Raw genomic sequence first — 22,684 nt, forward strand, 5'->3', positions numbered from 1 at the left:
GGGAATATCTAGTGCCTTCCATCCCCAAACGGATGGTCAAACCGAATGGGTAAATGTGGTCCTGGAATGTTATTTATGCTGTTATGTCAATTACCATCAAGATGACTGGGTAAACCTGTTGCCTTTTGCTGAGTATGTTTACAATAATGCGGTTCACCAATCCACAGGGTTCAGCCCGTTTCAGATTGTTCATGGTAAAGAGTTTAATCCTGTAGGCCATGTTGATGTGTCTGAGGAGGAGGGGGAGCTGATGTAGCTGAATGGGTTACTGGTTATCTCCTTTTGCTTTTCCATATATGCCATGTGCCTTGCCTTAGCCCCTTACTAGTGTCATTCTGAATATGGCTTCTGTAACCTGTTGAGTCTAATCAATAAAACTACTTTCGTGGACTTGCCGTCTGCTGGAATCTGTTTATGGGTTTGCCTCAGGACTAGAGCTCACATAACTTTCTCTATAAATAAGCACTCCTGTGAGAAGCAAATCAGATTTGCCTAGCTGGAAGTCTCAGAAAGTAGAGATTAACCGTGCAATCATAAAGGGGGGGAGCGCCACAGGAGCTGGCATGACCCCCCTTGTCAGTGTCCGTGCCACTTTGTGCCATGATAAGTGGCATGGACACTGACCCAGGGGCACTTACGCTGGCACCAGGGAGCGACAGAGCAGTGCGGGCCTCAGCTGGAGTGCAGGCATCAATATCCCGGAAGTGAGTGCCTGCTCTGGCGTTGGGCAGGCATTCCCAGGGCATTCCCAGAGCTGGCATTACTCAGCTCCCAAACCTCTTTCGGACTGGGAACACCCCTCTATTAGGGTTGCCAAGCTGCCAACCTCCAGGTACTCGCTGGAGATCTCCTGCTATTACAACTGATTTCCAGCCAATAGAAATCAGTTCTCTGGGAGAAAATGGCTGCTTTGGCAATTGGACTCCATGGCATTGAAGTCCCTCCCTTCCCCAAACCCCTCTCTCCTCAGGCTCCACCCCAAAACCTCCCATTAGTGGCAAAGATGGACCTGGCAACCCTACCCTCTATGCTGCATGGAGGAGTTTCACGGGTTTCTATTTTTTAATACCTTTATTTCATCTATTTTCCAGCTAGGAAACCTTTGAGGAGATGGGGCAGCAACTACCCCCCCCCCTTCAGGAATGGGCTGTAAGATCTCTTGGTGAGATACTGAGTACTTTGGGTCTTTTTTGATAACCCCTAAAAGCAGAAGCAAAAAGCAAAAACTTGATTTGTTTTAAACAATGATAATAAATTACAATATGAATAAATAATGCTAGAAACTCTGATCTTGTTAGCACAGTTTCTGTGGGGTTCTCTTGATTTTTTTTACTGTCTTGCTTAATAAAAATAATCTCTTCTTTGTGTAATAAATGATAAAAGAGTCTACAGGTGTCTTGTTTAGTTGCTGGTTGCTTAAAAGAGAAAAACTGGACTCACATCCAAAAGATTACTTTTGTATTAATAAGAGTTAGAGCAGAGGAATTACTCTCTCTGGCATGATGAATCTTTTGAACTTTAGAGAACTTTGTGGTTGTCCAGTGTTTCCCAAGCCAAGCTTTTGAAAGATTGTTCAGTATGAGTTTCCCTAACTGTGTGGGGGATAATTCTCAAGCTACAGAGGGACAGGAGCCTTCTATCACCTTTCACAGGAGATTTTTGGGGTGGAAAGATAGAAGAACAATGGTGGTCGGAGTCGGAGGAGCATTAATGGGCGCACTCACACAACCACAAGGAAGGAAAAGCAGAGTTTTCAGCACAAAGGTAAGAAATGTTTATTGTTGCAACTCATCCACTGTTACAGTAGAAGGAAATGCAAGTAAGAAGGTTTATTTTAAATGCCATGCTGGCCATTGCTGTTGGTTGTTTTCCCAACATAGGAGTCTATAGAGATATGCACAAGCACAAAAAATGAGCTGCTTCCTCAGGGGTTGGTAAATAGGGTTGCCAGGTCCCTCTTCACCGTTGGCAGGAGGTTTTTGGGGTGGCACCTGAGGAGGGCGGGGTTTGGGGAGGGGAAGGACTTCAATGCCCTAGAGTCCAATGACCAAAGCGGCCATTTTCTCCAGGTGAACTGATCTCTATTGGATGGAGATAAATTGTAATAGCAGGAGATTTCCAGCTAGTACCTGTGAAAGGTGATAGAAGGCTCCTGTCCCTCACTAGATTCCATGTCCTTGGTAATGTTTAGGTTTGCCAGCTCTGGGTTGGGAAACATCTGGAGATTTTGGGGGTGGAGTCTGAGGAGGATGGGGTTTGGGGAGGGGAGGGACTTCAATGCAATAGAGTCCAATTGCCAAAGTGGCCATTTTCTCCAAGGGAACTGATTTCTATTGCCTGAAGGTCAGTTGTAATAGAGGGAGATCTCCAGCCACCACCTGGAGGTTGGCAACCCTAGTAATGTTGCCATTCAATATCACATAAAGCAAAATTTCTAGGTGAATTTACTGGTACCTGCTTGGTCATAATCTTTGAGAAGATTTTTTTTAAGGAGGCAAAGAAGAATTTTGATAAAGCAGAGGAAATTTGTCAAGGGTGAGAGATCTCCCACACTTCTTAACTTTTCACTGAGCTTCTTTTGAAATGAATGTGCCATCCATCCACTGACACATATCTGACTGGATCATGGACTAAGAGGAGGGCCCAACAGGGAAAAGGCTATGGGGTGGGATATAAACGCTACCCCATTTGATGAATTTGATAGGGGCAGACAGAGCCTCTTTAAGAATATCCAACAAAAATCTCTAAATTAAAGTTATATAATTCCACTTAGATCCTAACTATTACCACAGAGGATTGTTCACTTCTGTGTTCATTCTTCTCAATCTGCTGATGTTTTGGGTCAGCTCAGTTGATATTACCCTTGCGAGGCCACCAGAATCAAATGTCTGTTGTGAAAGGAAAGCCAGTTGTAAATACACAAATGGATTCCCCAGCTGACTTTGCAATTCAACATTTTTGGTTTATAAAGTGAGATCATTCACAGGAGAATGAATGCCTGCCCTGCGCTGACACATATCCGACTAACTTCCGGACTGAGAGGACGGCCCAACAGAGAAAAGGCTACGGGGTGTTATATAAATGCTACCCCAGGGTTTGCATCAGCAACACTTTGCCCCTCGGTTTCTAGCCACAATGTTCTGCCGTTTGCTGGAATCCATTCTCGAGGAAGCTCAACACAAAAGAGATGCATTGTTCTAAAGTGGGAACATCTGCTGAGGGCTGTTATGATTTGCTGGCGGGCTGTCTGAAGCAGCTCACAATAAAATTATGGCTCCCAGTGATGATACATGGGTCAGGGAGCCAGCTGAGTCTGAATGCTGAGCTCCCAGATTCTGGCAACGGAAACAATACATAAATTGGAAAACACCTTGACTTCATCTCTCTGCATTCACATCCTCTCGCCATATATTTGTAATGTGTCAGCTGCCTCCCAAATAATGCTCCATTTATTATCACACATTAACCATGAGTCAAATGTATAGACAGCCTCGGTTTCTTTGGACACATATGGTAAATGCTGTCTCTTGTTTCACCAGCAGATATGCAAAACCCATCAAACAGATGATCTCCTTGACTTACAAACGGCCTTTGTATCAGCTTCGGTCTTCTTGCACTGGTGTGACAAAATAAAGTAAAATAAATAAGAGCTTTGATAGGAAAAGTCCAGTAATTTTTATACTTTTAAACATGACCTTCCCTAAAACTGAGAAACCAGCAAAAGGCTGTTAGTTAATGTTCATTTGTTTAATCCTACAGCCACAAGCTGAGTTGCTGTGATACCATGGAATCTTCATAAACATTACAAGTATCACATGGAAAATGTTAGATTCCTGATAGAATAACATCATTGAAAGTGGCAATAGGATGCAAGGGAAAACGGCACATAGGTCTTTGTGCTATTGGTCCAAAAAATGTGCGTTGCTAACATGACAAGAATGTGACAGAGGTGAATTTTTATATATTGATTTTAAATGACCAATCAAATCTTTAACTACACTGTTTCCTTTTGTTAAAAAAATGTCCTCCACAGTGAAAGCATTTTTGCCTTAAATGACCTCAGCATCATCAACTCCAATATTTTGTTGTTGTTTTCCTCGAAAGGAGATTCTATTTTAAAGCACTTTTTTCTGTCTTGCCCAACTAAACTTCTCCAAATTAATGTGTTCGCTTGAGAATTATGATGTCTTCGGTCCATTCACGTATTGGATTACTGCCCCTTGTGGGTTAATTTGACACTTCCAAAAGGCAAACAAATGGTTCAGTGGAGAGACAATTGAGGCTACAAATTTCAAAATCATCTCTTGGGGTTGTATGTGTACGAGGCAGCTGTTTGGATATTACTGAGTGCCTGTAAAGTATTGGGGTTGAATCCAGGCATACATTAAGCAAGTATAAATGCCTTTGTCCCAACTTTTTAATATGGATGGATTTGGTATCATATACTTATTATTTTTAAAAATATATTTTATTTATATCACAAAAAGTTACAAAAACACCACACGAAAAACTACAATACACATAAAACCATTCATACAGTATATCAAACCTAAAAAGTGCCATATAACGGCTGTGTTCTATGATAACAGCTAGGTTGTTGAAAATGTCTAATTTAAAAGACCATATTATAAAAAAACCCTCCAACATCCCTTTATTAAAATGTACTATACCACATAATGATTTTTAAGTCATATACATCTGCTTATTGTGCTGCTCCTTAAAGCCTGATCTGCAATTTTCTTTAAGCAACCACCTATTAATCTAGGCAATATATCGAACATATCTGCAATATAAAAACTTGCAGTTTTACCGAGTAACAGTTTAGCATGAACATGAAGCAGAATATTTTCTAAAACAAAACGCCTTTAAAATCTACACTATTTTATTCTTAGTTAATCAATCAATGACTATTACTTATTTGCTCTAATTATTCTGAGTTACGTAGTTAGAGTTGTGCATAATACAGTTTCCATTTCTTTTGCAGCTCCCCTAAAGGTCTTTTATTCAGCAGATGAGTCAGCTTTGCCATCACTGCATACTCTGCCATTTTCTCCCTCCATCTTTCTATCTCCAGGGTCACTTATTATGTAGATTTTTCCAACCACTAAGAGAATGATGGATTCAGAGTAGTATTTTTCCCCTGCCTGCAGTGTTAATCAATTAATCAGACTGGTTCACTGATTAGACCTTTGTTACTTGATTAACATAGTAGCATGCATTCAACAACCTATGGTGGTTTCTCTTTATAACCCTGGTAACAAGTTAATTTTGCTAGTGGCCATATTGTTGCCTGGTCATGATTGCCAACAGAAATTTCTGGAAGTTTGGGGGTGGAACCTGGGGAGGGTGGGGTTTGGAAAAGGGAGAGACCTCAGTGGGGGATAATGCCATGGAGTCCATCCTCCAAAGCAGCCAGCTTTCTCCAGGGGAACTCATCTCTGTAGTCTGGAGATCAGTTGAATTGCCAGGGGATCTCCAGGTACACCTAGAGGTTGGCAACCCTCTGGCCAACAGCAGAGTACAGCAAAACCTTTCCTCACCTTTCTCCCCCATTCAGGATGAAACTACACATTTGTATGGGATTCCATGACCAGATTTCCCAACATAGTGTATAAAAGAGGAACCAGAGGCCACCAGTTTGGGCTGGGCCCACCCAGCATTTCCCCCCTACCAGGACTAATAGAAGGGCAATGAATATGGTGTTATCACGATCCGTGCCTACTGAGTGAGAGACTGCTTTCCAAAATGTTCGATTGGAATTTTAATTTTTCTCCTTAGTTCCTTTACTTATTTTACCTCAGTAGAAATGAGACACCAGAGGCTTTTTCAAGTTAACAACCAAGTAACAAAGATTTATTAAACACTGTACAAGGGATGGACTTGGAGGGAAAACGGTAGGGAGGGAGGGCATAGAACCAGAGCTAGTTTATAAGTTTTACTACAGAGAAGGCATCTTAGATGGCTTAGTTAATACAGAATTACAAATCTTAAATTAAGTTCCCAAATTAGTTCCCAGTTAACAGAACTTCCTATAGATGTTCCTATTCAGACTCTGCTGCCTAGCTAATAGGGAAGTATGGAGATTATACAATCTCTCTCCCCCAGAGAACAAAGAAGTATGGATATTGTTCCACAAATCTCTCTTCCAGTTCTCTCTATAGATCTACCCCACTTTTGTGGCAGCAATCATAGAATCATAGAGTTGGAAGGGACCACCAGGGTCATCTAGTCCAACTCCCTGCATAATGCAGGAAATTCAAAACTACCTCCCCCACACACACCCCTAGTGACCAGAAGATGGCCAAGATGCCATCCTTCTCATCATCTGCCTAAGGTCACAGAATCAGCATTGCTGACAGATGGCCATCTAACCTCTTCTTAAAAACCTCCAGGGAAGGAGAGCTTACCACCTCCCAAGGAAGCCTGTTCCACTAAGGAACTGTTAATCCCTTAACAAAACCCTGTATCTGGAATATTTCCTTCCCAGAGCCTATTCCCTTTCAGTGACCTGAGAAAGGGACTCTTTCCTCCCAGTCTCTGCTGGTCACTCCACAGGAGTTGTTTCACAACCGCTTAGGCAAATCTGAACCCTCAGGTTCCCACAGTCAAAAACATGCAAGTTACCAAAGCAGACTCAACCCCTTCTTTCAGAAAAGAGAGCATAAACTCCTTAGCTTTGCACACTCCCTGCCAGCTTTTTTTCTGAGCTTCTATGACGCACCCCCCCTTCCAACCACTTCAATTAGGGCTGTTGATTCAGTTCGTCCCGAACCGAAAAACAGCCAAATTTCCCCTGATTCGGCGGTTTTTAGTTCGGATGGAACCAAACTCAAAAAAGGCAGGAAAACGGGGAGCCAAATTCAGCGAGTTCGGGGTGTTCGGTGAATAAATTCAGCAAATTTGGGGTTCGGCACAGCAGCATAACCGTCAGTTAGTAAGCATCATTCTTCCACGGCCAATCGGTGGCCAAGCTGGGTCTTCTTCTGGCCAATCAGTTGCAATTGAGGGCATGAGCCCAGCTGCTGTGCGGCCCAGGGAGAGAAAGAGAGAGTATCTGTTTGTGTGAGAGAGAGATCCCCCTTGGGGGGGGGGTGCATGTGCACATTCAAGCCATTCCGTGGTTGCAGGGGGCGCATTTTTGGGGTAGAGCCCCCAAACTTTCAGCATTGCTTCAGAGGACCCTTCTTGCAAGAACCCTCATGTTTTGTAAAGATTGGATCGGGGGGCAAAATATGGGCCCCGGAAGGGGTCCCCACCTTAATATGCATTTTTATTCCATTTACAGAACACATTCGCACCATTCCGTGGCTGCAGGGGGTGCACTTTTGGTGGTAGAGCCCCCAAACTTTCAGCATAGCTTCAGAGGACCCTTCTTGAAAGAACCCCCAAGTTTTGTTAAGATTGGGTCGGGGGGGTGAGATATGGGTCCCGAAAGGGGTTCCCCCTCCTTAATGTGCATCTCTGACAATGGGGGTTTGCGATTAGCAGAGCTTGCCGCCCACGCTCAAAGCTCCCAGCCCCGACAAACAGCTGAGCTGCGGGGAGCAAGGGCGGGGCAGGTGCGAAGAAGATGGAACAGAAGACAGCCACAGTAAGACCCGTTTGGGGGCTTTTCTCTATAATTTTTCTCCTGTGTGTGGGGGGGGGGAAAGCAGAGTCTGTGTGTGTGTGGGGAGGGAGCAGTTTCTGTGGGTTGGTGGGGGAAGCCAAAGGGGGCTTTCGCCAGTTCTGCCTGGGGTGTGTTTGCCCCCTCGAGTCTCTCTCCCCCTGTTTTGAGGGGGGGCTTCAGTTGTATGTCCTCAGGTTTTCCCTCATTCATAAGATTGGTTAGGTCTATTTTGATGCTTGCTCAAAACTGGTTTTCAAAATGTGACTTAAAGAATGCATTTGCCTGGTCCCGAGTCCAATGCAAAAGGGGAAATTCCACCCCCTCCTGCTCCTTTAGCGTGCCTCTGTTCCTTTCCATGGTTAGCAAACTCCCAGGCGTCACATGTTGCTTTGCATGGTTGCAAACGTGTTGCTTTGCATGGTTTGCATGGTTGCAAACCTGTTGCTTTGCATAGTTTGCAAACTTCTTCGCACCTGCCCCGCCCTTGCTCCCCACAGCTCAGCTGTTTGTCGGAGCCACAGAAAGGCGCGATTGTGTTTTTAATGGCTTTATTCAACCGAATTTTTCCCCGAACTCCGGATCTCATGCCGAATTGCACGGACCCAAAGTGGGGGAGTTCGGACTTCGGCATTTCCCGAATAAAAATGGGCTGAATTTTGCCGAATCTGAATTTTACCGAATTTTTTTTTTCAACAGCCCTAACTTTAATATTCCACTCACTCAGCCCGGCCGTATATGCTGAGGGGAAAAGGTGTTGGCCTGAGTATATTTGTGAGGAGAATTATTTCTTCTTCTCCTCCAGTCACACACCCGTATTTACCTCAGTGAGAAATAGGAGACAAGAGGCTTTTCAACTTAAACAGAGAAAACAGGGAAGTTTATTAAAGAGAATTGTTTTCAAGAAAAGCAGAATATATTGGAGGGAAAACTCAGAGTTAGATTGATACAAGCAAGATTGCTTTAAAGATATAGCTTAGATGTTTCCTTCACACAAGTTCCTTCAGTTCTCAAGCTTAGTTCTATCTCTCAGAACTATTATACACATTCAGCTTCAGCTTTAGTTCTATCCCTTAGAACTACTATTCAGATTCAGCTTTCAAAACTGCCATACAGCTTCAGACTCTCAAAACTCTGTCCCCAGCCTAGCTCTCTCTCCGACTACCCCACCTAAGTGGCTGTAATCCTCTACACCTTCCTGCTACTGGAATAGCTTCACCTCAGAGACTAAGTCCCCTTGTGACTTGAGAATGGGCCCTCTCTAACCCAGTTCTCACTCCTGTCACTCCCACAGGTTGTGTGTGTCAATAGCTTTGGCTTTCACTGAACCCTCAGGTTCACAGAGTATAGTCTGGCTTCCGCTCGGTCTTGCTACCAAGCTCTGAATCTAACACAGCCCTCTCTGGCTGGTTCCAAGCTTCCACTACTTTCTCAGCCTCCTCTCAGGCTGGTTCCACGCTTTGAATCCTCTCACAGCCCTCCTGTCAGGCTGGGTCCCAAACTTCGAATGCTTCCTCTGTCTCTCTCAGCTCAGAGTGTCAGCTCTCTGGCTCCGTCCACTCTTCGCCTGTCAGCTCTTGCTGCTGGTTAACCCCTTATCCGTCACAGCTTCTCTCAAAGATTAACTCTTTGTTTGACACAGGTGTACATGGAGGAAAGGCTACCATTGCCTCTCCCTAGGGTTGCCGACCTCCAGGTGGTGGCTGGAGATCTCCAACTATTACAACTGATCTTCAGGCGACTGTCAGGACCGGACCAGCCTGAGAACGGAGTACTGTGGTTTAGCCAGGTGCTAACCCAAGGTCGCAACCCTACCCCTACCCATACCAGATCAAGTCCAATTTTTAATTGTTAAGAAACAATTCACAGATGTCCCATGTAACACATAGTTTAACCCTCACAGGAAGGATGATGCAAAGCTTTGTATATCCCCAAGTGGTATTGCCTTGTAAAGTAAATGTAAAGGTCCCCCGTGCAAGCACCGGGTCATTCCTGACCCATGGGGTGACGTCACATTCCGACATTTCCTAGGGGGTGTTTGTTCAGGGGGTGGTTTGCCTTCCCCAGTCATCTTCCCTTTACCCCCAGCAAGCTCATTTTACCAACCTTGGAAGGATGGAAGGCTGAGTCAACCTTGAGCCAGCTACCTGAACCCGACTTCTGTTGGGATCGAACTAAGGTCGTGAGCAGAGCTTGGACTGCAGTACTGTAGCCTACCACTCTGCACCACGGGGCTCCTTGTATCCAAATCTAATTGACTGAGTGGTGCTGTGAAGCCATGATGCTGGCTGTGTGATCCCTGATTGGCTGGGATCACAATGCAAAACAGGAAGATTTTTTTTTAATGGTACCGAGAAGCAAACAAGGCAGATGGGGGAAGGTCAGTTCATTTCCCACCCCCCAAAGCCTTTCCCTTAATTTCAGTACATTTTAGTGAGAACCATTTCCTTCCCTTTTATCATGTAACATCTGAAATGCTTTATAGGTCTTGGCACACCCTTCATAGGCTTTTGAGGACGGGATGCTTCAGCAAGTAAAGAAGTCAGTTTGAGAATTTTTAGCTGGCAAAGGTTGATTGATGGCTGCCATTGTTGTCCCCTGAATAAAGGGATAAAGGGCATATGTGGGTTTTATAGCTTTTCTCCTTCATGTGGCTGGAGATCCCGATAAGCATGGATTTACAGACTGGAAACTAAATAAATAAGCAGATTGCTCTTTCAAGCCCTTCTTCGTTAGTACTTAGCAGGCCTTTAATCTTCTTCCATGTGGCAACAATCAATCTAGCCTGGAAATGTCTTCTTTATCTGAAAGACAATCTCAGTGCAAAATTATTTTGCTTACAGCAGACTGAGAGCAATAAAAACAGTGAAGTTCTGAGCTCAAATATTGGTACTTGTCCTAATAATACAATTGTACTCTCGGGGGAAAAAGTTGATACCAAAAAAAGAAAGCATTGGGTTGGATCTAACCACCTTTTCTATTGGTTAAAAAGGAAGGAGGTGTCCTCTTTGACCACCAAAAAGGCTTAGCTAAGAGTCATGGAGCCCCAGGGCGCAGAGTGGTAAGCTGCAGTATTGCAGTCAAAGCTCTGCTTATTACCTGAGTTCGATCCCGACAGAGGTCGGGTTCAGGTAGCCAGCTCCAGGTTGACTCAGCCTTCCATCCTTTCGAGGTCAGTAAAATGAGTACCCAGCTTGCTGGAGGCGAAGTGTAGATGACTGGGGAAGGCAATGGCAAACCACCTCATAAATATAGTCTGCCTAGTAAGCATCATGAGGTGGCATCATCCCATGGGTCAGTATTGACCCAGTGCTTGCACACAGTGCTTGCACAGGAGACTACCTTTGCCATTTTAAGATTCATGGGACTTGCATGTACAAAAGCCATGTGTAATGGAGACTGTAGTATGGAAGAAAATTGGGTGAAATTGAATTGAAAAGCTGGCTGCATCTAACCTCCCGGCCGGGAGGAGCAGATCTGTTTGAAGTCCCCCCAGGTGCCTCCAGGGAGCTTCCCTGGAGGCACGCGGCGGGCCCTTTAAATAGAGGTCTGTGGGGTCTGGAAACCCTCTGCGCTGTCCCCCCACGCGCCTCCAGGGAGCTTCCCTGGAGGCGCGCGGCGGGCCCTTTAAATAGAGCTGTGCCTCCCGGCCGGGAGGCACATATCTATTTAAAGCCCCTCCCCAGCCCTGCCGGACTCCCAGCAGGGCTGGGGGGGGTCTGGAAACCCTCTGGGCTGTCTGCGCACACAGCGCAGAGGGTCTTGCCAGCCCCCCACCAGCCCTGCCGGGACTCCTGGCAGGGCTGGGGGGGGGGTCTGGAAACCCTCTGCGCTGCCTGCGCAGACAGCGCAGAGGGGCTTGTTTAAAGGGCCCCCCGCACGCCTTCAGGGAATCCCCCTGAAGGCGTGCGGGGGGCGAATTTTCCCCCGAACTCCGGATCCCCCCGAATTTCCAGGGATCCGAAGCGGGGGAGTTCGGACTTTGGCACGGCCCGAATAAAAATGGGCCGAATTTTGCCGAAGCCGAACTATACCGAATTTTTTTTTCAACAGCCCTATTTTATACACAAAGAGTGCAATCTAATGCAGAGGTACTCTAGTCGCCTACAGGTTGAGTATCCCTTATCTGGACATGTGAGATCCAGACTGACCCGAAAACTGCACTTTTTGAGCTGGCATGCAGGCATTACTCACTGACCTTCAGCAGCATGCCAATTTGCTTTCTGTTGGTTCAATATACACAAAATTATTTAAAATATTGTTTAAAATTATATCCAGGCTATGTGTATAAAGTGTATATAAAACATAGCTAAAATGTACATGAATTTCATGTTTAGACTTGAGTCTCATCCCAAAGGTATCTCATTATGTATATGCAAATATTCCCAAATATGGAAAGATCTGAAATAGACCACTTCTGGTCCCAAGCAGCCTGGATAAGGGATACTCAATCTGTACTAAAATCAGCAGGTTTAGATTGGGGTACCTCTGCATACAGTGACATTGAATGCATCCTGCTTTGTTTTTTGGGTTATCATTACAATCCCAGTGCAAATTTCCCAGTGAAAAAGAAAAGCATCCACCAATCACCCACAAAACACAATTTCTAAGGGCTCAGACCAACTCTCTCTTTAATATTACTTTAAAACTATTCTGTGCTACACTATAGGGCACTTTCACACATGCCAAATAAGGCACTTTCAATCCCCTTTCTTTTCTTTTTTCTCATTTTCATTTTCTTTTATTTAAAGGATACAAAAGGAAAAAAGGAATAGGGAAGGGAATAGTCATTGAATAAATCCGTCTGCAGAGCAAGATAATAAAAGAAAAATTATAGCTTAAACACAGTAACTAATTTGTCAGTTAATTCAACAGACTACATTCTAACATAGCTTTAAATCTATGACAAAACATTTGATTTTTCATTCTACAATATATATCAGCCTTTAAATATTTTTGGCAATGCATTCTTAATATTCCGTCAACCTCGGCCTCAAGCCTCTATGTACCTACAGAACAAATTCCATTTATCATTAAACAAATCAAGAGTCTCTTCATCTGTGACATTCATCATGTGAGTCATTTTGGCCATGGTGGCATATTCCATCATTTTCTCTCTCCACTCATCTATTTCTGGCAGAGATACTTGCTTCTACCTTCTAGCTAGGATAACTCTAGCAGCCGTTGTAGCATAACAAAACAGGTCTTTCTGCAATAGGGGCAGTTCTGTCAGCATTATTCCTAATAACATATTCTTAGGATTCAGGCTTAATTTCTGCCAGAACATTTTCTGCAGTTCGTTATGAATCTTTTTCCATTTCAATCCACTTTCAATGCACTTTGAAGATGGATTTGACTGTGTGAAATGGCAAAATCCACTTGCAAACAATCATTAAAGTGCATCGAAAGTGGATTGGAAGTGCATTATTTGGCATGTGTACGTCATTGATTGTTTCATGATGTATGCAATGATTTCATAATGCAAAGGATTTGGGTTTAGTTAATGAGGTTTACAATGATAGCAAAGTATGTAATTTAAGAAGTGAGATTATGCAATTTCACTTCTTATTTGATACTTTAGTAACAATGTATGTCACAGTGACATACCCAAACCTCCGGATGGTTAGCTCCTCTTTGGAAATGTATCAGCCTTTGTTCGTTGCTCTGTCATTCTACAATGCAAACATTTTTGGTACCAGAGAAATGCCCACAAAACTAGGGCTGTCGATTCGGTTCGTCCCAAACCGAAAAACAGCTGAATTTCCCCTGATTCGGCGGTTTTTAGTTCGGATGGAACCAAACTCAAAAAAGGCAGGAAAACGGGGAGCCGAATTCAGCGAGTTCGGGGTGTTTGGTGAATAAATTCAGCAAATTTGGGGTTTGGCGCAGCAGCATAACCGTCAGTTAGTAAGCAGCATTCTCCCCCGGCAATCGGTGGCCAAGCTGGGTCTTCTTCTGGCCAATCAGTTGCGATTGAGTGCATGAGCCCAGCTGCTGTGCAGCCCAGCCGAGGAGAGAAAGAGAGAGTATCTGTTTGTGTGAGAGAGAAATCCCCATGGGGGGGGGCTTGTGCACATTGGCTCCTTTCCGTGGCTGCAGGGGGTGCATTTTTGGGGGTACAGCCCCCAAACTTTCAGCGTAGCTTCAGAGGAGCCTTCTTGCAAGAATCCCCAAGTTTTGTAAAGATTGGATTGGGGGGGCTGAGATATGGGCCCCGAAAGGGGTCCCCCCTTAATGTGCATTTTTATTCCATTTACAGCACACATTCGCTCCTTTCCGTGGCTGCAGGGGGCACATTTTTGGGGGTACAGCCCCCAAACTTTCAGCATTGCTTCAGAGGAGCCTTCTTGAAAGAATCCCAAAGTTTTGTAAAAATTGGATCAGCTGGGGCTGAGATATGCCCCCCTTTTCCCTATTGGGATGAATGGGATCAGCCGATCCTATGTGCATCTCGACAGCTGCAAATCCAAGGCAAAACCTCCCGTGCTTAAATGGAACCATATTGGATTACTCAGTCCTCCAAGTCCCTCCTGATGGAACAGAAGACATCCACAGTAAGACCCCTTTTGGGGCTTTAATCTATAATTTTTCTCCTGTGTGTGTGGGGGGGGGAGCAGAGTCTGTGTGTGTGTGGGGAGGGAGCAGTTTCTGTGGGGGGAAAGCCAAAGGGGGCTTTCGCCTGTTCTGTATGGGGGGGTGTGCCCCCCTCGAGTCTCTCTCTCCCTGGTTTGAGGGGGGCTTCAGTTGTGAGTCCTCAAGTTTTCCCTCATTCATAAGATCGTTTAGGTCTATTTTGATGCTTGCTCAAAAATTGTTTTCAAATTGTGACTTAAAGAATGCATTTGCCTGGTCCCAAGTCCGATGCAAAAGGGGAAATTCCACCCCCTCCTGCTCCTGATGCTTAGCTAGCATGCCTCTGTCCCTTTCCATGGTTTGCAAACTCCCAGGCCTCAGGTGTTGCTTTGCATGGTTGCAAAGGTGTTGCTTTGCAAGGTTGTGTTGCTTTGCATGGTTTGCAAACTTCTTCTGTCCCTTTCCATGGTTTGCAAACTCCCAGGCGTCAGGTGTTTCTTTGCATGGTTGCAAACGTGATGGTTTGCATGGTTGTGTTGCTTTGCATGGTTTGCATACTTCTTCGCGCCTGCCTCACCCTTGCTCCTCACAGCTCAGCTGTTTGTCGGGGCTGGGAGCTTCGAGTGGGTGGCAAGCTCTGCTAATTGCAAATGCACATTAAGGAGGGGGACCCCTTTCGGGGCCCATATCTCAGCCCCCGCTGAACCAATCTTTACAAAACCTGGGGGTTATTGCAAGAAGGGTCCTTTGAAGCTACGCTGAAGGTTTGGGACCTCTACCCAAAAAAATGCCCCCCCGGAGCCACGGAAAGGTGCGGTTGTGATTTTAATGGCTTTATTCGGCCAAATTTTTTCCCGAACTCCGGACCTCATGCCGAATCGCACGGACCCAAAGCGGGGGAGTTCGGACTTTGGCATTTCCTGAATAAAAACGGGCCGAATTTTGCCGAATCCAAATTTTACCGAATTTTTTTTTTCAACAGCCCTACACAAAACACAGGTTTCAGTTTGGTCAAAGACTGTAATTGCTGGTTAAAAGTTAATCAGGTAATGTTGCTCAGTTTAAAGTCTTTGATGTCCACCTGGGAAATAAACTCACCCATGATGTTACCAACAAGAATATACCATCAACAGCTGTGAATTGAGTTGATTTCTAATAAAAATAAAAAGATCAGCTGCAAACGTTCGTTCTGGGTGGAGAGCTGAGACTCAGTTTGCATGAAGGAGCAGAGGACAATAGATATACAGTGCAATCCTTGGGGAGGTAGTTGTGGCACGCCCCGGGATGGAACAGCCATGGTGCAGCCATGCCGCCTCCTGAGGAGCTTGTCTGCGGGGCCAGTAAGCCATACAAGAAAATTCCCCGAGCCCAAGAAACCACTGTATGCCGTTCCATGGGCTGTGCCACCATTTTTACTGGCATACATTCTCACCAGCAAAAGGGATTTCCCAAGGCAAAAAGGCTCAGGGAGCTGACTAATGTCAGGCCTGCAACTGGGAACACCCCTTTGGTGCTGGTGCAAGCCTCTGCACTGGAGATACGCTGCCATGGTGGCTGCGCTGGCACCCATGCATGGCGCTGCCGCACCACTCCTCAGCACGGGCGTAAATTGCCCAGCATCAGCGTAAATACCTATTTGGATGGTGCAAGTGGCATTTATGCCGGCACCGGGGTCATGCTGCCTCCAAAGACCTTTTGCCCCCGCCCCTTAGGATTGCACTGATAACTGCATAACAAGAAGAGAAAATCTAGTTTGCCATAGGAATAGAAGATGCTAGTCTATTCACCCCTCTGGAAATGGGAAAAGAAGATATTAAGTTCAGACCAAAGAGTTCTTAAAATTTCACAGAAAGGAATGCATTTTAATTGATTAGAAAGCAGCAGTGTAAAGCAAATGGCTAAAAACAAAGTATAGAAAACAGCCAAAAAAGCAAATGTTACATTGGTGTAAAAGAATGATTTGAATTCAGATTTTTTGGAGAGACAAAAAAACAGGGAGGAGCTAAGGAGAGCTCCTTGAACATTAAAGAATCCCCAAAGTACTAAAAATGTACAGATCCATGCATCTCCAGTTTCATGAAGCCAATAAAATCTCAGGTGTGTTCTTCACATCCTTTACCTGCTACCAGATTCCATCCAAAGATAAATTCAGACCAAATCTAGAAGTTCCACTTCAGTCCTAATATCTGAAGAACATCAAGGGAAGCCGTTCTAGAGTGGCTGGTAGACTGTTTTCAGGTTGGTGGGTCACTAGTTATGCAGACCTGCTTAAACCAAATCAGCGGAAGTTGCCACTCAAGTACATATAGAAGCCTATATGGCACAAAGGGTTTATTGGCTAGCTGTGCAATCCTGAAAGGGGGGAAGCTCTTAGGAGCCGGTGTGGCCCCTACGCCAGCGTCTAAGCCACTTGTGCTGCGCGAACTGGCATGGAGCCAGTGTAGGGTCACTTACGCCGGCCCCCCCTGGACCACGGCAGCTGGGAAACCTCTTTGGAGGTGCCATGGTGGTGGTGTCCCCAGCAGCTGTGGTTCCCAGGATTGCACTGTAGTTCAGTGATTTTATATTTTCTTGAATATAATGCATAGAATAAGGTCACTGACTGGCCTTGTATGTTGCTCAGTGTAACAATCTTGCCACCTACTTAAGAATCTTCGGGAAAGTCAGAATACTTTCTATAGAGTTATACCAACATGTTAAGTTCAATAAGGCTACTTACATTGAGTAAGGATTTGATTCAAGACAGAGTCGATGAAAGATATTTTCCTTCATTTCAAGGACAGCAGGAGTAATTCCAAAACAAGGGAGAAATCAGTGTGTGGTTATATGAAAGAGATAAGGAAAATGTTCCACAACAGCCTTAGTTGAGGGAGCTGGATTTATTTCTTGAACTACATTTTTGTCATTGCATATTTCTGCTACATATTGCTCGAGGGGAGGACCCCCCTTTGCATGTGTTCAGTTCAAGGAACTATAACATGTGTGGGCAATAAATCTAGCTGCCAAGTGGAAGCTTTCTAGGAAACTGGATTTTTTTTTCTGTGACAGTATTCTGGAAAAACGTGTTCTGCCCAATCTATCTTTTTAGCAAATGTCATCAGTTATTTTGGTTTCCCTCCAGTCACAATAACATATTTTGCTGTCCTCCATTGGTTTTCAACAGAAATTTTAGGTTAGGGTTTTCATTATTACTCATCCTTCTGAGTAAATGTTTTGCTATCATGTGAAGTTTGCAGGATCACACATTTCTGCTATTTATCCTTTAAAAATATGCACAACTCAGAGGAAAACAGTGTGTGTTTTTAAAGGATATGGTAGTGATGTTTGCTGCTCTCACTTGTTCATCTGGGGTAGCTTCTTATGCTACATGTGTGGGTATGAAGTGCAGTCAAGTCACAGCTGACTTACGGGGCCCCATAGGGCTTTCAAGGCAAGACACTAACAGTAGTGGTTTGTCATTGCCTTCCTCTGCAAAGTGACCATGGAATTTTTTGGTGGTCTCCCATCCAAATACTTAACAGAGCCAACCATACTTACAGCCCATTCCTGAAAACTTTGGGCGAAAGTCTTCAGAAGGCAGCGTGCCCTCGCCGCCAGCATAAGTGCTTGTAATCGTGCGATTACACGCACTTACGCTGGCGGCTAGGCCAGTCCCGCCGGCGGAAGAGCGCCACGGGCCTGGCCTCTCCGTGGCGCCGGCCACGGTGTAGAGGCCACGCCAGAACAGGGGGGTGTTCTGGGGTGGGGTGGGGGGAGGAGCTGCTGGTTAGGCGGCTTCATATCCTGGTTCGGCAGGATACGCTTTTTTAAAAAAAAAATATTGCTTTTTTATAATTAATCAAAAAATAAACAAAAATAAAATCATAATACAATACAAAAAAAATTACAAAATCACACAGAGAGCACTATTACATCCAGTACAAATACAATGTATGTTATCCTTCATAAAATATTTAGTGCCCAAATCTCCACCACCCACCTTTGTGCCCTCCACCCTTGGACTCCGAGAGTGGTGTTATGACAGTATTTAAAAATCTATTATAATATTCATTTATTAAAAACACATTAATCGATAATTCATTAACTATAGCTGTAAAATCCATTTTTGCCAATTTATCCCAATATGCAGCGGCCTTTAGCCATATTTTTTTAAATTCATCCATATCTTTACCATGTAAAGAATCTGTAAATTTGGCCATCCGCATATACATCCATAGCTTTTCTCTCCAATCTTTAATTGAAGGTTTATTTATTTGCTTCCAGTTCTTAGCAATTGTAATTCTAACTGCAGCAAAACTATATTGGCATATGACTCTATCACCTTTATCTAAATTCTTTTTAGGAATACCCAATAGACAAAAGGCAGGATCTTTTTTTTATTTTTGAGTTAATCAAATTATTAGTTTCCTTTAAAACTAATCTCCACAATCTCTTAATTTTTTTACAACTCCACCAAACATGTATAAATGTACCTATATTCCTTCCGCACTTCCAGCAAAGACCCTTGTCCTCTTTTTTCATTTTGCTTAATAATACAGGAGTTATATACCATCTATAAAACATTTTATATAAATTTTCTCTTATTTCATTGGAAATGGTAAATTTAAATTGCTTCTTCCACAAATTTTCCCATACTTCCAGATCTATATTATAACCTAAATCTCTCATCCATTTCACCATCACTGGTTTATCCTTTCCTGTTCCAAATTCATTTCTATCAATAATTTTTACATCCTTCCTATCAGTCCTTTATTCCCCTTAATTAATATAATTTCAAATTTAGATTTGGTATAATTAAACCCCGTTCTGTTATCTTTATTAAATATATATCTTACTTTATAATACATAAACCAATCTTTAATTTGAAGCTCTTCTCTAGTTTTTAACATCCAAATCCCATCCTTACATTCTATCATTTCTCTATATATATTAGTATCCAGATTTAAATGCACACCCCTTTTCACAAAAGCTTCTATAGGATTAATCCAACCGGGAATTTTATTTTCCAAGAAACCTTTATATTTCTTCCATATTTGTAATAAACTACTCCTAATAATATGGGAATTGAAATCTTTATTTACTTTCTCCTTTTCGTACCATAAATATGCGTGCCACCCAAATCGTAAATTAAATCCCTCTAATTCCAATAATTTCGGATTCTCTAATAGAATCCAGTTTTTTATCCAGGTGAAACAAGCTGCCTGGTAATACATTCTCAAATCTGGTAATCCCAACCCTCCTGTTTCTTTCAATTCCACTAAATTATTGTATGCTATTCTATGTCTTTCTTTGCCCCAGAGAAAATTTAAAATATCTTTTTTCCAATTTTTAAATATCTGTGTGCCTTTCAGTATTGGTAAATTTTGAAACAAGAAAAGCATCTTAGGTAATAGCATCATTTTAATTACTGAAATTCATCCCCACGATGATAATGGTATTTTTCCCCAACTTTTTAAATCTTTTAATATCTGTTGCCATTGATTCACATAATTATTCTGAAATAAATTAAGATTATTATGTGATATCCATATACCTAAATATTTAATTTTATGTTCGATACTAAATCCTGTATTTTTAGTCAATTTTTGTTGTTGTGAAAGAGTCATATTTTTAACCAATATCTTAGTTTTATTTTTATTCATTTTAAAACCTGAAAGCTGTCAATAATCCTCCATAATCTTATTCCATCTATCAATTTGCTCAACCGGAGCAGTCAAAAAACATACAAGATCATCTGCATATGATTTAACTTTATAATGATTTCTCCCCAATCTTACCCCAATTACTTCCTCAGTTTGTCTAATATTTGTTAATAAGAATTCTAATGCCAAAATAATCAACAAAGGAGAAAGAGGACATCCTTGTCTCGTTCCCTTTTGGATTTCAATCTGTGGTGACACCATTCCATTTATTATCAGATTAGCAGTTTGGTATGTATATACGCTTTTTATGGCAGTTTTAAAGTTCTCCCCAAAATCCATAAATTCTAATATCTGAATCATAAACTGCCAGTTCACATTATCAAACACTTTTTCTGCATCCAGAAATACCATAGCTAATGGAGTTGTGTCTTGTTCTGCATATTCTAAAAGGTCTACTACCTCTTACATTCTGACTAATCAATCTTCCTAGTAAAAAACCTGCTTGATCTTCATGTATTATTTGATTTAATACCCTTTTCAATCTAGATGCTAAAATTGCAACAAATAATTTATAGTCATTATTCAAGAATGAAATCAGTCTGTAATTTTTAACTTCCGATGTATCAGTATTCGCCTTAGGTATTAATACTATATTTGCTTGTTTCCAAGTTTGAGGAAAGACCCATTTAACAAACAAGAATTCATCACATCTAATAAATAAGGGTTTAACTGATCTTTAAATACTTTATAATAAAAAGCAGTAAATCCATCGGGCCCAGGTGATTTATTTATTTTGCTTTTACCTATTACCTTTTGTAATTCTTCCCTAGTTATTGGAGAATCCAGTAATTCTTTGTTATCTTGAGTTATTTGTCCCCAATTTGATTGGGTAAGATATGCATCCATATCAATTTCCGACACCAAATTCTTTCTATACAAATTTGTATAATAATCCACAAATGTTTCTATTATCTCATCCTTATCTCTTGTTATCTTACCCTTCCTTTAAATTTGAGATACTTTTTTCTCTTTGTGTTTGAGTTGCCATGCTAACATTTTACCCGGCTTGTTAGCATGTTCAAAAAACTTTGTTTGTTAAAAATAATTTTCTGTTCAATTTCATCCAATATTAAAAATTCATATTGATGCTGCCATTTTCTAAACTTATCAAGCTGTTCCCGTTTAGCTGTTTTATCCTGAAGCTTTCTAAGTTGTCGTTCTCCTTGTCTTATTTCATCCAAAATATTTTTTTCTTTGCCTCCCTTTCCTTAAACCATCTTGTATTTTGTTGAATTAATACTCCCCTAATCACCACCTTACTGGCATCCCAAACAATATCTTCCCGAACACCCTTACCTATATTTTCATTAAAATAATTCTGTATGTCCACCTTTAATTTTTCCACTATTTTACTATTTTTTAACAGAAATTCGTTTACTATCCAAGGTTTATATCTTCTATCCCCTATTTTAATTTTTACTGTTATCGCATTATGATCTGATAATACCTTAGGTAGAATCTTTGGATTCTCTGATTTGTTTGTCAACCCTTTCGAAAGCCATAGCATATCTATCCTGGAGTGTGTAAGATGTCTTGGAGAAAAATAGGTATATCCCTTCTTATTACCATTCCTCAGTCTCCAGACATCAAACATATCCCATTGATCTGTGAGAGCATTAAAAATTCCAGGTAGTTTACCTTCACTTTTTGCTTTTTGCTTTTTCCAGACCTGTCTAACTTAGGTACCATTACCCCATTAAAGTCCCCCATCCATATCATTTTTTCTGTAGCATATTCAGCTAATATTATTGCTAAATTATCATAAAACATTTTTTGATTAGTATTAGGTGCATATATTCTGACCAATAATATCTTCTGTAACCCACTAGTTATTTCCAACAACAACAATCTTCCTTCCTTGTCTTGGTAAATGATTTTCGGGTCTAATAATAAGGGTAAATACATAACTATTCCATTAGTTTTTTTTTCCTTTTCATTACATGACGTAAAAAGTTTATCCAACCGTGGATATTCCAGTCTAATATATCCTTCGGAACAATATGTGTTTCCTGTAAACAAATAATGTTAGCTTTAGACTTTTGCAAATGATGAAATATTTTCTTCCTTTTGTTAGGAGAATTCAGCCCATTTATGTTCCAAGATAAAACCTGTAACATATTAAAAATCAGTTAGATCCATTCTCTTTATAAAGCCAAATGTCATCTATATCCCATAGCCTACCCCCCTACCCCCCTATATTTCCCCCCATTTCTAATTTGTCTCTGTTCAGCCTTCCTTGTCATCTGACAGGGATTCTTCTGCTGATTCTATTGGTAGGTCTCCACCACCAGTGGTTTCAGATGCCTTTTCTTCTTCCGTAGATTCTTTAGCAGGAAGTTGTCTAGTTGGTTTAGCTGGTTTAAAAAGTTCTGCATCGTATCTTCGCAGGAACTGTTCAGCCTTGTTGGTATCTGTTAACTTGAACCTTTTAGCCTTAAAGGTGAAAGAAATGCCTTGCGGAAATTCCCATCTGAATTGTATTCCATTTAATCTTAAGCGTTCCACAATCTCCGTAAAATCCTTCCTTTTTCTCAACAATCTTGCAGGAATTTCCTTCAGTAATCTCAGAGGTTCGTCCTCAACTTTAAGCGGTAACTTATAATGACTGTTGAGAATAAGATTACGGTGACTCCTTGAAAAAAGCTGAAGTAAACAGTCCCTTGGTACTTTATTTTTAGTTGCATATGCAGAACTAATTCTGTAAGCTGTCACAATCATCCCTTCCACAACTTCTTCATCTTCCTGTAGAAATTCTGCCAAAAGTCCTTTCAAATACCCCCGCAGATCTCTTCCTTCAATTTTT

The sequence above is a fragment of the Euleptes europaea genome, chromosome 11, assembly GCF_029931775.1.
Source record: "Euleptes europaea isolate rEulEur1 chromosome 11, rEulEur1.hap1, whole genome shotgun sequence".
Lineage (NCBI taxonomy): Eukaryota > Metazoa > Chordata > Lepidosauria > Squamata > Sphaerodactylidae > Euleptes > Euleptes europaea.